Source organism: Rosa rugosa, chromosome 1 (genome assembly GCF_958449725.1).
Source record: "Rosa rugosa chromosome 1, drRosRugo1.1, whole genome shotgun sequence".
NCBI lineage: Eukaryota > Viridiplantae > Streptophyta > Magnoliopsida > Rosales > Rosaceae > Rosa > Rosa rugosa.
Genome location: NC_084820.1, coordinates 56,514,063 through 56,524,651, shown reverse-complemented (window position 1 = coordinate 56,524,651; position 10,589 = coordinate 56,514,063). Strand labels below are relative to the sequence as shown.

The window sequence follows — 10,589 nt, the reverse complement described above, 5'->3', positions numbered from 1 at the left end:
AATTACAGAAATATGATTAATGAAACTCTTCTATTTTTTAGATTAAAAAAAGAAACTCTTCCGATCCATTTTTAAGATTAAAAAAAAAAAACCTACTTTAGGTATCATTTGTAGAAGGGAAAAAATCATGAATAGTACTCGAAGTAAGGCCCACTACGAATTTCAGTACACAAATTTCTAAAACATAAACTTTGGTACATCAAATATTAAGCCCGACCCAATATACGTACACGACGTCAATGACTCCGTCAGACGTCGTGCCATTATGCACATAATGAAGGGCAGAATAGGTTTTTTCATTTGTCAAGGGTTTCCTCTCCCTCACTCTCTCTGACTCTCCCCCTCCCTCTCCCTCTCTCTTTATCTCTATCTCTTCTCTCTCTCTAGAATGGCTCTGCAACTCCAGGAAACACTGAAGGAGGCAACTGTAGTCTACACGGGCCTATCTTCTGGCGACCTTCTTCACACTTCTGGCTCTGCTCTTTGCCGCTTACCATGTCATTTATGAGCTTTTTGGGCCATCCGAGACCCACTACCGCCTCAGGAACTTAGAGGAGATGCAGCCTCTGCCGTCGCCGGTCCAGCTCGGGGAGATCACCGCCAACGGCTCCAATCCCAAGAAGCCTCTGCTCATGGCCATCAAGTCTCAGGTCTATTGGTGAATTTGCGATTTTCGATCTCTCTCTCTAAACCTCGCTCACCGGCTCTGCTACCCCGAACCCACTTCGCAGAACCCACTTCACACCTCCAAGATGCTCGCTTTCCGTCGTTTCGGAGCCGACCCAGTTGCAAAAACCAAGCACCAAGCTGTTTCCGGCCGAGGAACTCCTCATCCAACTCTTGTTGCAGTCAATTTGGGTTTTAGTACAATTTATGCACGAAGAATATCATAGGAGGCCACTCTTTTCAATCGATTCGTTTTGTGAGGACCAGCGGTTGTCGGCAGTTGTGATGGTAGGACGCTGTGTTGAAAGCGTGGTGGTGCTGCTTGCACGCTGAACTGTGCAAGCAGGTGAGAGAGAGAGAGAGAGAGAGAGAGAGAGAGAGAGATGAGAGAGCTAGGTGCCCACGGTAAGAGGAGAGAGGATCGAGTGCTCAATAGTAAAAAAATTTGAAGAGACCGTTTTACCCCTTGAAATACGATAGCTGGCACGAAACTAACGACGTCATTGACGTCGTGTATGTTTATTGGGTCGGTTTTGAAACCTCATGTACTAAAGTTTATGTTTTGGAAATTGGTGTACTGAAATTCGTAGGGGTCCATAGTTCAGGACCACTTACCAAAATTTTCCCTTTGTAGAAATTTACAAATACAAAACAGAATTGTTCTCTCATAAAAAAAAATATATAAAAAAAAAAGGGGTTGTGACCACTTACCCAATTTTTGGCCAAAAATTGCCCACTTACTCCACCAAGAGTTTTTTAACCCCATTTACCCAATCTAACAGTGTTTGACAGTATTGCCCTCATTTTAATTAACAAATTACACTCATATCTCTCTCTCCTCCCCCTCATCGATTTCTCTCTCTCTCTTTCTCTCTCTTTCTCTAACCTCGTCTCAGGCTCTCTTTCTCTCTCTCTCTCTCTGAGCCACGACGCTCACCACTCCACCGTCGATGTCGGCCTCCACCGCCGCCGCTCTGTCCCACCGTCGGACCACCAGAGGATGACGCCATCTAACTCCACGATCCCAACCCCTCTGGGCTTCGCCGGTTTTGTTTGTCAGATGTCCGGAAAGCTCTCCACGCCGGAATCGGGTCTGGGCTTCGCCGGTTTTATTCGTCAGATGTCCGGGAAGCTCCGAAGCTCCACGCCGGAATCGGGTCTGGGCTTCCCTTGCAGGTCTCGGACGACGTCAAAACTGTGGTCTATTGGGGGGATTATAGACAGATTATTGTCCCCCACTAATTTCTTAACTGTGGTTAATTAATCACTGAAATTAGAGTTTTGATAAGTCTTATGTTGTTTTGAGTTTATTAAAGTACAATAATCTGTCAATAATAGTTAAGTGAAGGGTTCTGACTTAAAACGAAGACATTATTTGGGGGCAGTAATGTGTCTACTGCCCCCCACTAAACCATTACAACTTGCACCAGTTTCAAGGATTCACAGTGTATTGCACTTTATCACAAACAAATCAACAAGAGATGATTACTGTCTCCTAAGAAAGACATTATTGGGTGGCACTAATGTGTCTACTGCCCCCCAATAGACTATCAAACATTACACCGCTTCCTATGTTTCACAGATTATAGAAGTTATTCACACTCAAAACAACAGATAACGTCTAAAAACCCACATTATGAGGGTCAATATTCTGTCTACTACCCCCCACTAGACTGACACAAACCACACAATTTTTTTCATTTATCGACTACTGCAATTTAACACTACATTTACTTTGGAATAGCAGTTTTCAGTCCTTCAATAAATAAAGCAGTCATCATTAGCCCCCAATACAAAGTCTACTGGGGGGCACTAATGTTACAATTTTTATGGTTATGACTGCCCAATAGTAGATAGCAGTTTTCAGTCCCAAATAGCAGTTTTTAGTCCGTCGTTGATTCCTTCAGAAGGTCAACCCCGGCCTTGCCGAGCTTCTCAACGACGAGGACCGTCGGCTTGGCGTCGAGCCTGACAGCGGAGAGCACGACGACAAGTTTCGGCGCGGCGATGGAGAGAGCAGGCGTCGTGGGCGACCTGCTGGAGGGATGGAGGAAGAGAGAGAGAAATCCGACGTCGTCTGGAGAGAGAGAGAGATCGGTGAGGGGGGAGGAGAGAGAAATCGGTGAGGGGGGAGAGGGCAAAAAAGTCCCAAAAATAAATAAAAAGAAGAAAAAAAGAATTAATTGGGTAAAGGGGAAATAATCCCTTAGAGTGTTTTGGGTAAACGGGGTTAAAAAACAGTTAGTGGAGCAAGTGGGCAAATTTTAAGCTAAAATTGGGTAAATGAGCATTTTCCCAAAAAAAAAAACTGAAAAGATATGGCAAAATTGAAAAAAAAAAAAAAAGACAGATTGTAATTTTAGTTAAAAGTTGGGGGCAAAACCGTCATTCCACTGCTACATGAACAGTTATGAACAGTGGCTCCATCTTTAGTATTATGTACTAGATAATCCTTCCCGCGCGATGCTACGGGGGTTTTGTTTTTCTTAACTGAATTAAAGTGTATCTTTGTAATTCCTCTATCATTCTCCTAACTTTAGTGGTCTTTTCCACCATGCTTGTAATCTCAAATTTCTTCAAGGCAGCATTGGCGAAGTTTCTCCACTGCACCCTGTATGATAGATGAAACAATATAATTAGCTAGAAAGTCTCTTCTTGCAATTCTTTTGTTTGTGTATTCCATCAAACTCTTTCAAAAATGACTTCATTCCCTCAATCATGAGCTAATATTTACATAAGAATCTAGAAAAGATACAATGTCCATTGGTTGGAATTGGCGATGTTTTCATTACCAAAATCCAATAAGCTATAGTAACAGAAAATTCACATCTGCAAAAAAACTCAAAGAAAAAGTCCATTTCTAATTGGAAATCAAATAGAAAAGTCTGGAGTCTAATCAATTTTGTCAACCATGTGAAAGAGAAACAAGGAATATTTTTTAGGTCATTCTGTATGTAATATTAGCATTTCATATTCCATCTCACAACGAAAAATCAAGGGACCAAATCCATCACCTGAAACTATATACTTAATCTCAGAAACAACCAAGCGGACCTAACAAATAATTAATCAAATAATGAACTAACCATTTTAAAGGTCATCCATATATAGGCACTAAACAACTGAAAGGAGCTTTATCAAGAACCAAATGAAGCAACCAAAGAAATCGTACTTTCAATCCAGCAATACTAAAAGAAAAGTAGACATATAATCATTAAATCCCTTCATTGACATCCTATTACAGACAAAACCAAGTAACCCTTAAATCAAGCAACCCTAACCTGTTGTTTGTGTTCAACTACTGCAGCTTTAGATTGCACATTCCGTTGATTTAATTCATTAGCTTTATATAGCAAATTTGATATAGGGGATACTGTTCCAGCACAAATATAGCCAAGTCTAAACTAACTAAACGAAACCTATAAATGTCATGTTCCACATCATACAAAATGTAATTTTGCTATACTAAACCCTTTGCAGCTAAATAAAGCTTCTGCCTTAAATATTACCTCAATAAGTTAATCAATACCTCAAAACCCAATAATACCAAGACAATGTCAATTAATAATTATCAACATCAGTTACTCTTCAATGCAGGTTGAAAGTTTCAGTTCTTGATTAAAGATGTTGAATTTACATAGATCTAAGGTCAAGGCCCTAAATCAAAGCTCAAAGATTAGGAACATCATTACAACTCAACAGTTTTAGTAGAAAACAATAAGCTGATTACTCCAAAGTCTAGAAAGCCAATTTTAACACGGGTTATAAAGTTTGCTTAAATCACAAACTGAAGGATTAATGACTCTCTTGATATCACCTTTTAACTAATATTTAAGCTGATTACTTCTCAATAAAAACCAATGTCCAAATCCAATTCTCCAGCATTTCATTGCTTCCCTCTAAACTTAGACTACAAAACAAACTACTTCAGCTCTAACAAAACAGAACAACATTCTTCTATTTGAAGTAAAACCTGATTACCCAAAAACAGTAACACTTCTTTTCACTATTGACACACATGTTCTAAACAATAAGCTCATTATAAATTTTCTCTTATTCATAATTCTTCCTTTTTCTTCTAATAAATCTGCAAACACAAAAGAAAAAAAAACACCAACCTTGACTTGACAGAATTGGAGAAAGCAACAAAACACATACCTCTTTTGCTCCCAAAGCCCGTCTCCTAAACTCGATCACAATCTCAGCACACACCTCTTCCAAAACGAACCCAAGCCTACTTCGCAGAGATATCCAACCAGCCCTATATCCACCAGTAAAAGCACATTAAGTTCATTTATTAAATCAGAAATGTAATTAGTTTAGGACAAATGGTGACCAACAGAGTGTCTACAGCTTCCCAAGCCTATAAACAATGGAGATCACTTGGATCTTTTATGGAAAATAAGGATCCAAGTTGGCTAATCATAAATTGATAATATCTACTACATAGACCATGTCCAAGTATAATGCAGTCTTCACCCCTGACAAAGAGTAATGTATATGGTTGACTGACTATCAAAACAAAGAGGAATTGAGAACCGAACCAACTTGTCCCAAGCTCTAACACTCGGTGAAAATCTTTAAACACTAACTTGGCCTTGAAATTCGGTTTATAATCACAGGTATGATAACCTCTACACAGGTACTTGGACTTAAATTTAAAGAATGCGGCTATTAACAAACTTCTTTGTTCACCAGTAAGACCATCAAAAGCCATGAAAAGTATACCAACAAACCACATCCCATATTCCATATTTTAATAAGGGCTAAAGCCAATCAACAACTGGATATGGACAAAACATCAGTGTTTAATCAGAAAGGCCAACAGACTATTATAACAGTTAATTGCAAACATATTGGTATAAAAAAAATCGACCCATACTTACCTTCAAAGACACAACTGCTTATGATTCTTAAGCAAATCCCCGCTCCTTCAATATGTACAAATTCTAGATTAAGCACACACTACACAAATAAAATAAATAAATAAATAAAAAACAAATTCAATCTATGAACAATTCAATCAAAAAAATTCAAGTTTAAGAAGCAAAATCACAACCCAAATTTTCACCCTTGTTAATGGTTGTGATTTGAATTTGGATTTCCTCAACTATACACGAACTGAGAAACGCCCCCAATCTTTTTCAACCTATAAGCCAACCATCAAAAAATTGTTTACAGAAAAAGCTACAATCAGAGAAGAAGAAACTAAATTCAAATTCATAAAACAAACCCAAACCTTCCTCCGGAAGTCGACCACAATCTTCGATCCCTCCCCTTCTTTTTGCCACCACAATGACCTACAATCAAAATCGAAAACATTACCTCAAAAATTCAAAAGCTCTAACAACCAAACGCCTCCTATTTGTTTCCAGCCCACAGGAAGAAACCAAATCCAAATTTACAAAACAAACCCGAAGCTTGGACGAAAATCTTGGATCTCTCCCCTTCTCTCTGCTACCCCAGCGACCTACGATCAAAATCGAAAAATATTAAATCAAATCAAAAATTCAAAAGCTCTCAAAACCAAACCCCTCCTATTCGTTTGCAGCCCAACCTTTATATCTGAGAGCTTGATCGATACGCTTGATAACTCCGTTTCACGCCGCGTCTGTATCCGAGAACAAAACCGAAAATGGAACGAAGCTTGTAGTAGATGTAGGCTTCTAGAACACAGAAGAAAACTCGGGCCTTTTTCTCTCCACATACAGCTCGAGGGCAAAACCGCCATTTCACTGTTAAATGAACAGTTGAATGAACAGTGGCGAAGAACAGTGTTTCGGCTTTAGATGTATGTATAATAATTGTTGGGTGTTAAAAGAGTTTTCTTTCTTCAATAAAATTCTTTTCAATAAAAATTTGAGATTTTTGAATATAAGTTCAATTTCATTTCGTCATAATGGATGCAGTTCATAGGTAATTTTACTATCAATCTAGGTCCATTGACTATTGTCATTATATTTTCATGCCCATTTTGCCCCTTGAGTTAAATATAGGAATAAATTAATTGCTTTTTAGCATTTATTTATTTATTTTCAATTTGAATTTTGAACCCATGATGAACCTGTAATAATCTAAAATATAATTAGTATTATAAAATTAGCAAATAGAGATGGGAAATCAACCTAACTGGAAGGTATAAAAAAAAGTTCATCAAAACATTCTAGCTAAAAGATACGAATAACCTAAGTAAGAGATATAAATGTAAGTAAGAGAAATACATTTACGGATTATTGTTCTTTGATTACTATAATCAAGATATGTACCTAAGTAAGAAATATAAGTTTATGAATTAGATTTCTTCTATTGTAGGTATAAATAATCGAGATATATACAAAATAGGAGATATACGGATTAACTTTCTTCTATTATAGGTATACGATAAGTAAGAGATACGTATCTAAGTAAGAGATATATGTTTACGGTAATGTTTTTCAATTACTATAATTGAGATATGTACCTACATAAGAGATATAAATTTACGGATTAGTTTTCTTCTATATTGTAGGTATAAATAATCGAGATGCATGAAAAAAACTACCTATAGATGAGGTATACTGAAATGCTGAATTTTTGAGTTCTTAATACATCTACCACAAATGTTTACCTTAGAATAAAGTTACAATATTGGTTTGTCAACTAACAATACACACACACGTGTTCCTTTCTAGGTTAAAGGTAAGTTAAGAAGGAAATGTAAACAAAAAACAAAAAAATGAAGAAGAAGAAGAATGTAAAAAACTCACAATCATATTGGGCATATAAGAAAGTACCTTGACCATAGAAAGCTTAATGTTAAAGAAGGAGAACCACGTTCATAAAAAATTTGACGTTACATACATGAGTCATAACCATAGAAGCTTTGGTGTTGAAGAAAAACATTATCAAAAAAATTGCTCTAGAAAGATTCTTAACTTATTCAAAAAAAAAAAAAAAGATTTTTAACTTATAAGAGACATCTTTTAAATTAGAATAATTTTAGGGTTGATTTACATTAAATATGGTATTCAATGTCATATCAATTCCATAATTTTATACCAGATCAATAAGAATAATTTAAGAAAGATATACATCAAATATGATATTAAATTACTAATCAGATTGCTAATTTTAATCATATTAATTCTTTCTTTTTATGTGCAAAGACATTCAATAAGGGCATATTAGTCATGTAAAAAAGAAAAACTAATGAAGATTGAGTCAACAAGATGGAAAAGGAAATAAATCTGAAGTGACAGCTGAGTCATTGGACCGCAATTAACAAGAAAAATTGACGCGGACTATAACCAATATAGGGTCTACATTTTGGACTTTAATCTAATTAACTCTAAAAAATTTCCTACTCTCCAATAAACCTTTATTGCCCCTAATAAAAGGTTTTGAATTGATGTAATCTCCTCATTTTTCGTCCTTAATTAAAGTTTTATTTGTCTAATTTTAGGGAGATTTGTCTCCCTTTCAAATGTCTAGATTTTATTGCCCCCAATAAACTTTTATTGCTCCCCAATAAAAGATTTTGAAATAATGTAATCTCCTCATTTTTTTCCTCAATCAAAGTTTTATTTGTCAATTTACGGAGATCAGTCCCCCTTCCCCCAAATAAATTTTTATTGCCCCCAATAAAAAGTTTTTCTGGGGGGCAATAAAAATTTATTGGGTCTAATTTGGGGGGGGTCAATGAGAGTTTATTGGGTTTTATTGGGGGCAATAATAGTCTCCGGTGACTTATGAGAGCTCCGACGACCTCTTTGGGGACATTTGGCAACCTCCATCGAGGTTCGGCCACTAGGGTCCCGTGATCGGAGTCCGGCAAAGTCTCCGATGACTTTTCTCTATTCAAGTCTATCTCTATGTGACAAAGGGAGAGAGGGAAAAATAGTCCCAAAAATAAACAAAAAATAATAAAAAAAACTAAATTGTATATTAGGGCAAAAAATATGTAATTTGTTGGATAAGTGTGCAATCTTATAAGATGTTGGGGTAAATAGAGTTAAAATAGTTAAAATTTGGGTAAATGAACATTTTCCCTTTTAATTTTTTTGTGCAAATACAAACCACCACCGATACTGGTTGGACATGGCAAATCAACACCACAAGATGTCAAAAAAATAAGATTTTTTTTTGAACGAAGAAAGTTAACCCGTTTTTATAATCTCAGATACTTTTTTTTTTTTTTTTGACTTTGTCAAGGGGAACCCAAAAGCTTCCTAGGCCCAAGATAAACCCCTTCAGCGCATGTGAAATGCTCCAACTGTGCATTGCAGCACAGTGCCTGGCCACTTTGACAGCTTCGGGGTTCGAACCTAGGTTGAGGAGCACACCCAACTAGGCAAGAACCACTAGGCCACTTGTAGTGGTTAAATCTCAGTTTACTTATCTTTACTTAAGATCCGATGGTAGAGAGAAATTTATGTTTGAATTGATTTGTTTTTTACATTTGGATCTAGATCATGTTAGTAAAATAGTAAAAACTAGTAGTGTTATTATTGTTAGTCATAAAACATGTGGTTAGCAGCATAGTTTTTTTTTATTGTTCAATCATAAGGTGTCCTCAAAAGCTTCCTAGGCCCAGAGACTAATCCGTGCTCGGGGGATCTTGTTAGAACGCTTCCTCCCCCCTGGCCACCAAGAATATATTGAGATTTAACTCCAATAAGCGAATGCGGGATTCGAACCCGGGTATGGGGGTTCCACACCTGGAGGCTCGTACCAACTCGACCACCTATGGTGGTTTAGCAGCATAGTTAGTTAGCTAGGAGTCTATTACCGCTGCACTACTGCTATCTAATAATTGCTCATATAAATAGCTACAGCCACCCCTTTCTCTGTAACAAGATAACAAATTACTCAATACCAGATCATGTCTTCTTCGATTCTCTCCATCTCTTATGCCTAAGCTTTCAGATCACACGGTAATTGAAAAAGATTTTCTAACCAGTTACTAACTAGAAGCACATTACTGATAAATCTCAAGCAACTACACATCTAACGCTGACATAAGTAAATTATTTTTTGAGGAAAGAAATGAGTGAATTAATAACTTTCATCTATACTCCTTTAGCAATATTCTTTCTAGTGGAGGAGAATCCTAAAGTCCTCTTTTGACTTTTTATATCTCTATGAAAATCTCATTTTTCTCCTAATAACATGCAGTTTATTGCAGGGATATTGTTTGTTAACGTTAGTGACCGAGGGGGTCTCTAGTTAGCTTTAGAGAGAGAGAGTGTGACACGAGATGTATAGTGGTTCGTTTCCCGCCTTAGCGGGAAACTACGTCCACTTGAATGTTACACTAGTGTGTTGAGCCTTGCGGCCCAAGGGGATTACAAAAGATGTAATGGGATGGATGTTTAAGTGGGAGGAGGCATTCCTTTTATAGGTGAAGGCATGCTCTTCCTCTACATTTTCTTAGATGTGGAACTCAAAGTCACTATTCTAGTCTAGAAAACCATATTGTGGAGGCAACTTGGCAAGGCCGGAAAGGTGGCTTCCCGGCGACGGATTTGCCACTTCCGGATACCGTAGCGTAGCTTGAACATAGGGCTACAAGATGCAAGTAGCGGTTGGGCCTCACCATGGCTGGTGGGTGTCCCAAAGAGGGTGTTACTTATGCATGGTGAGATAGCAAACTAGTCATGCTAGTAGAGGTATCTACAAGTCCCCGAAGTCCGCAAGCAAGAGGAGCTTCTTGGTTGGGGAGTTACAAGCATGAAGTCATCAAGCATAAGTGACCGGGCGGCACGGATCCCCTACAAGTCCCTGAACTCCTTAAGCAAGAAGGGACCCGTTTAATCCTGCACAATGAGACAAAAAAAACGCGCATATGTAGAATGCTTGTTGTATTGGTTACCGTTCGTATTAATGGAATGCGAAAAGAATTCGATTTGTAGCGAATAACAAATGGTAGAAGAATTCAATATTCC

The 10,589-nt window shown here is 37.5% G+C and overlaps 1 long non-coding RNA gene across 3 annotated transcripts; it reads right to left on the bottom strand.

The window, feature by feature from the left end:
- Positions 1 to 3,024: 3,024 nt before the first annotated feature.
- Positions 3,025 to 6,458, bottom strand: LOC133742291 (uncharacterized). Of its 3 annotated transcripts, XR_009862476.1 has the most exons (7): positions 6,224 to 6,458; positions 6,081 to 6,136; positions 5,906 to 5,966; positions 5,726 to 5,815; positions 5,553 to 5,631; positions 4,825 to 4,927; positions 3,025 to 3,277 (listed from the first exon to the last, which is right to left on the bottom strand). It is a non-coding gene; the product is annotated as an uncharacterized LOC133742291 (long non-coding RNA). The 3 variants fall into 3 exon arrangements; XR_009862475.1 differs by having other exon boundaries at positions 5,553 to 5,597; positions 5,726 to 5,966; XR_009862472.1 differs by having other exon boundaries at positions 3,026 to 3,277; positions 5,726 to 5,966.
- Between the last annotated feature and the right edge of the window lie 4,131 nt (positions 6,459 to 10,589).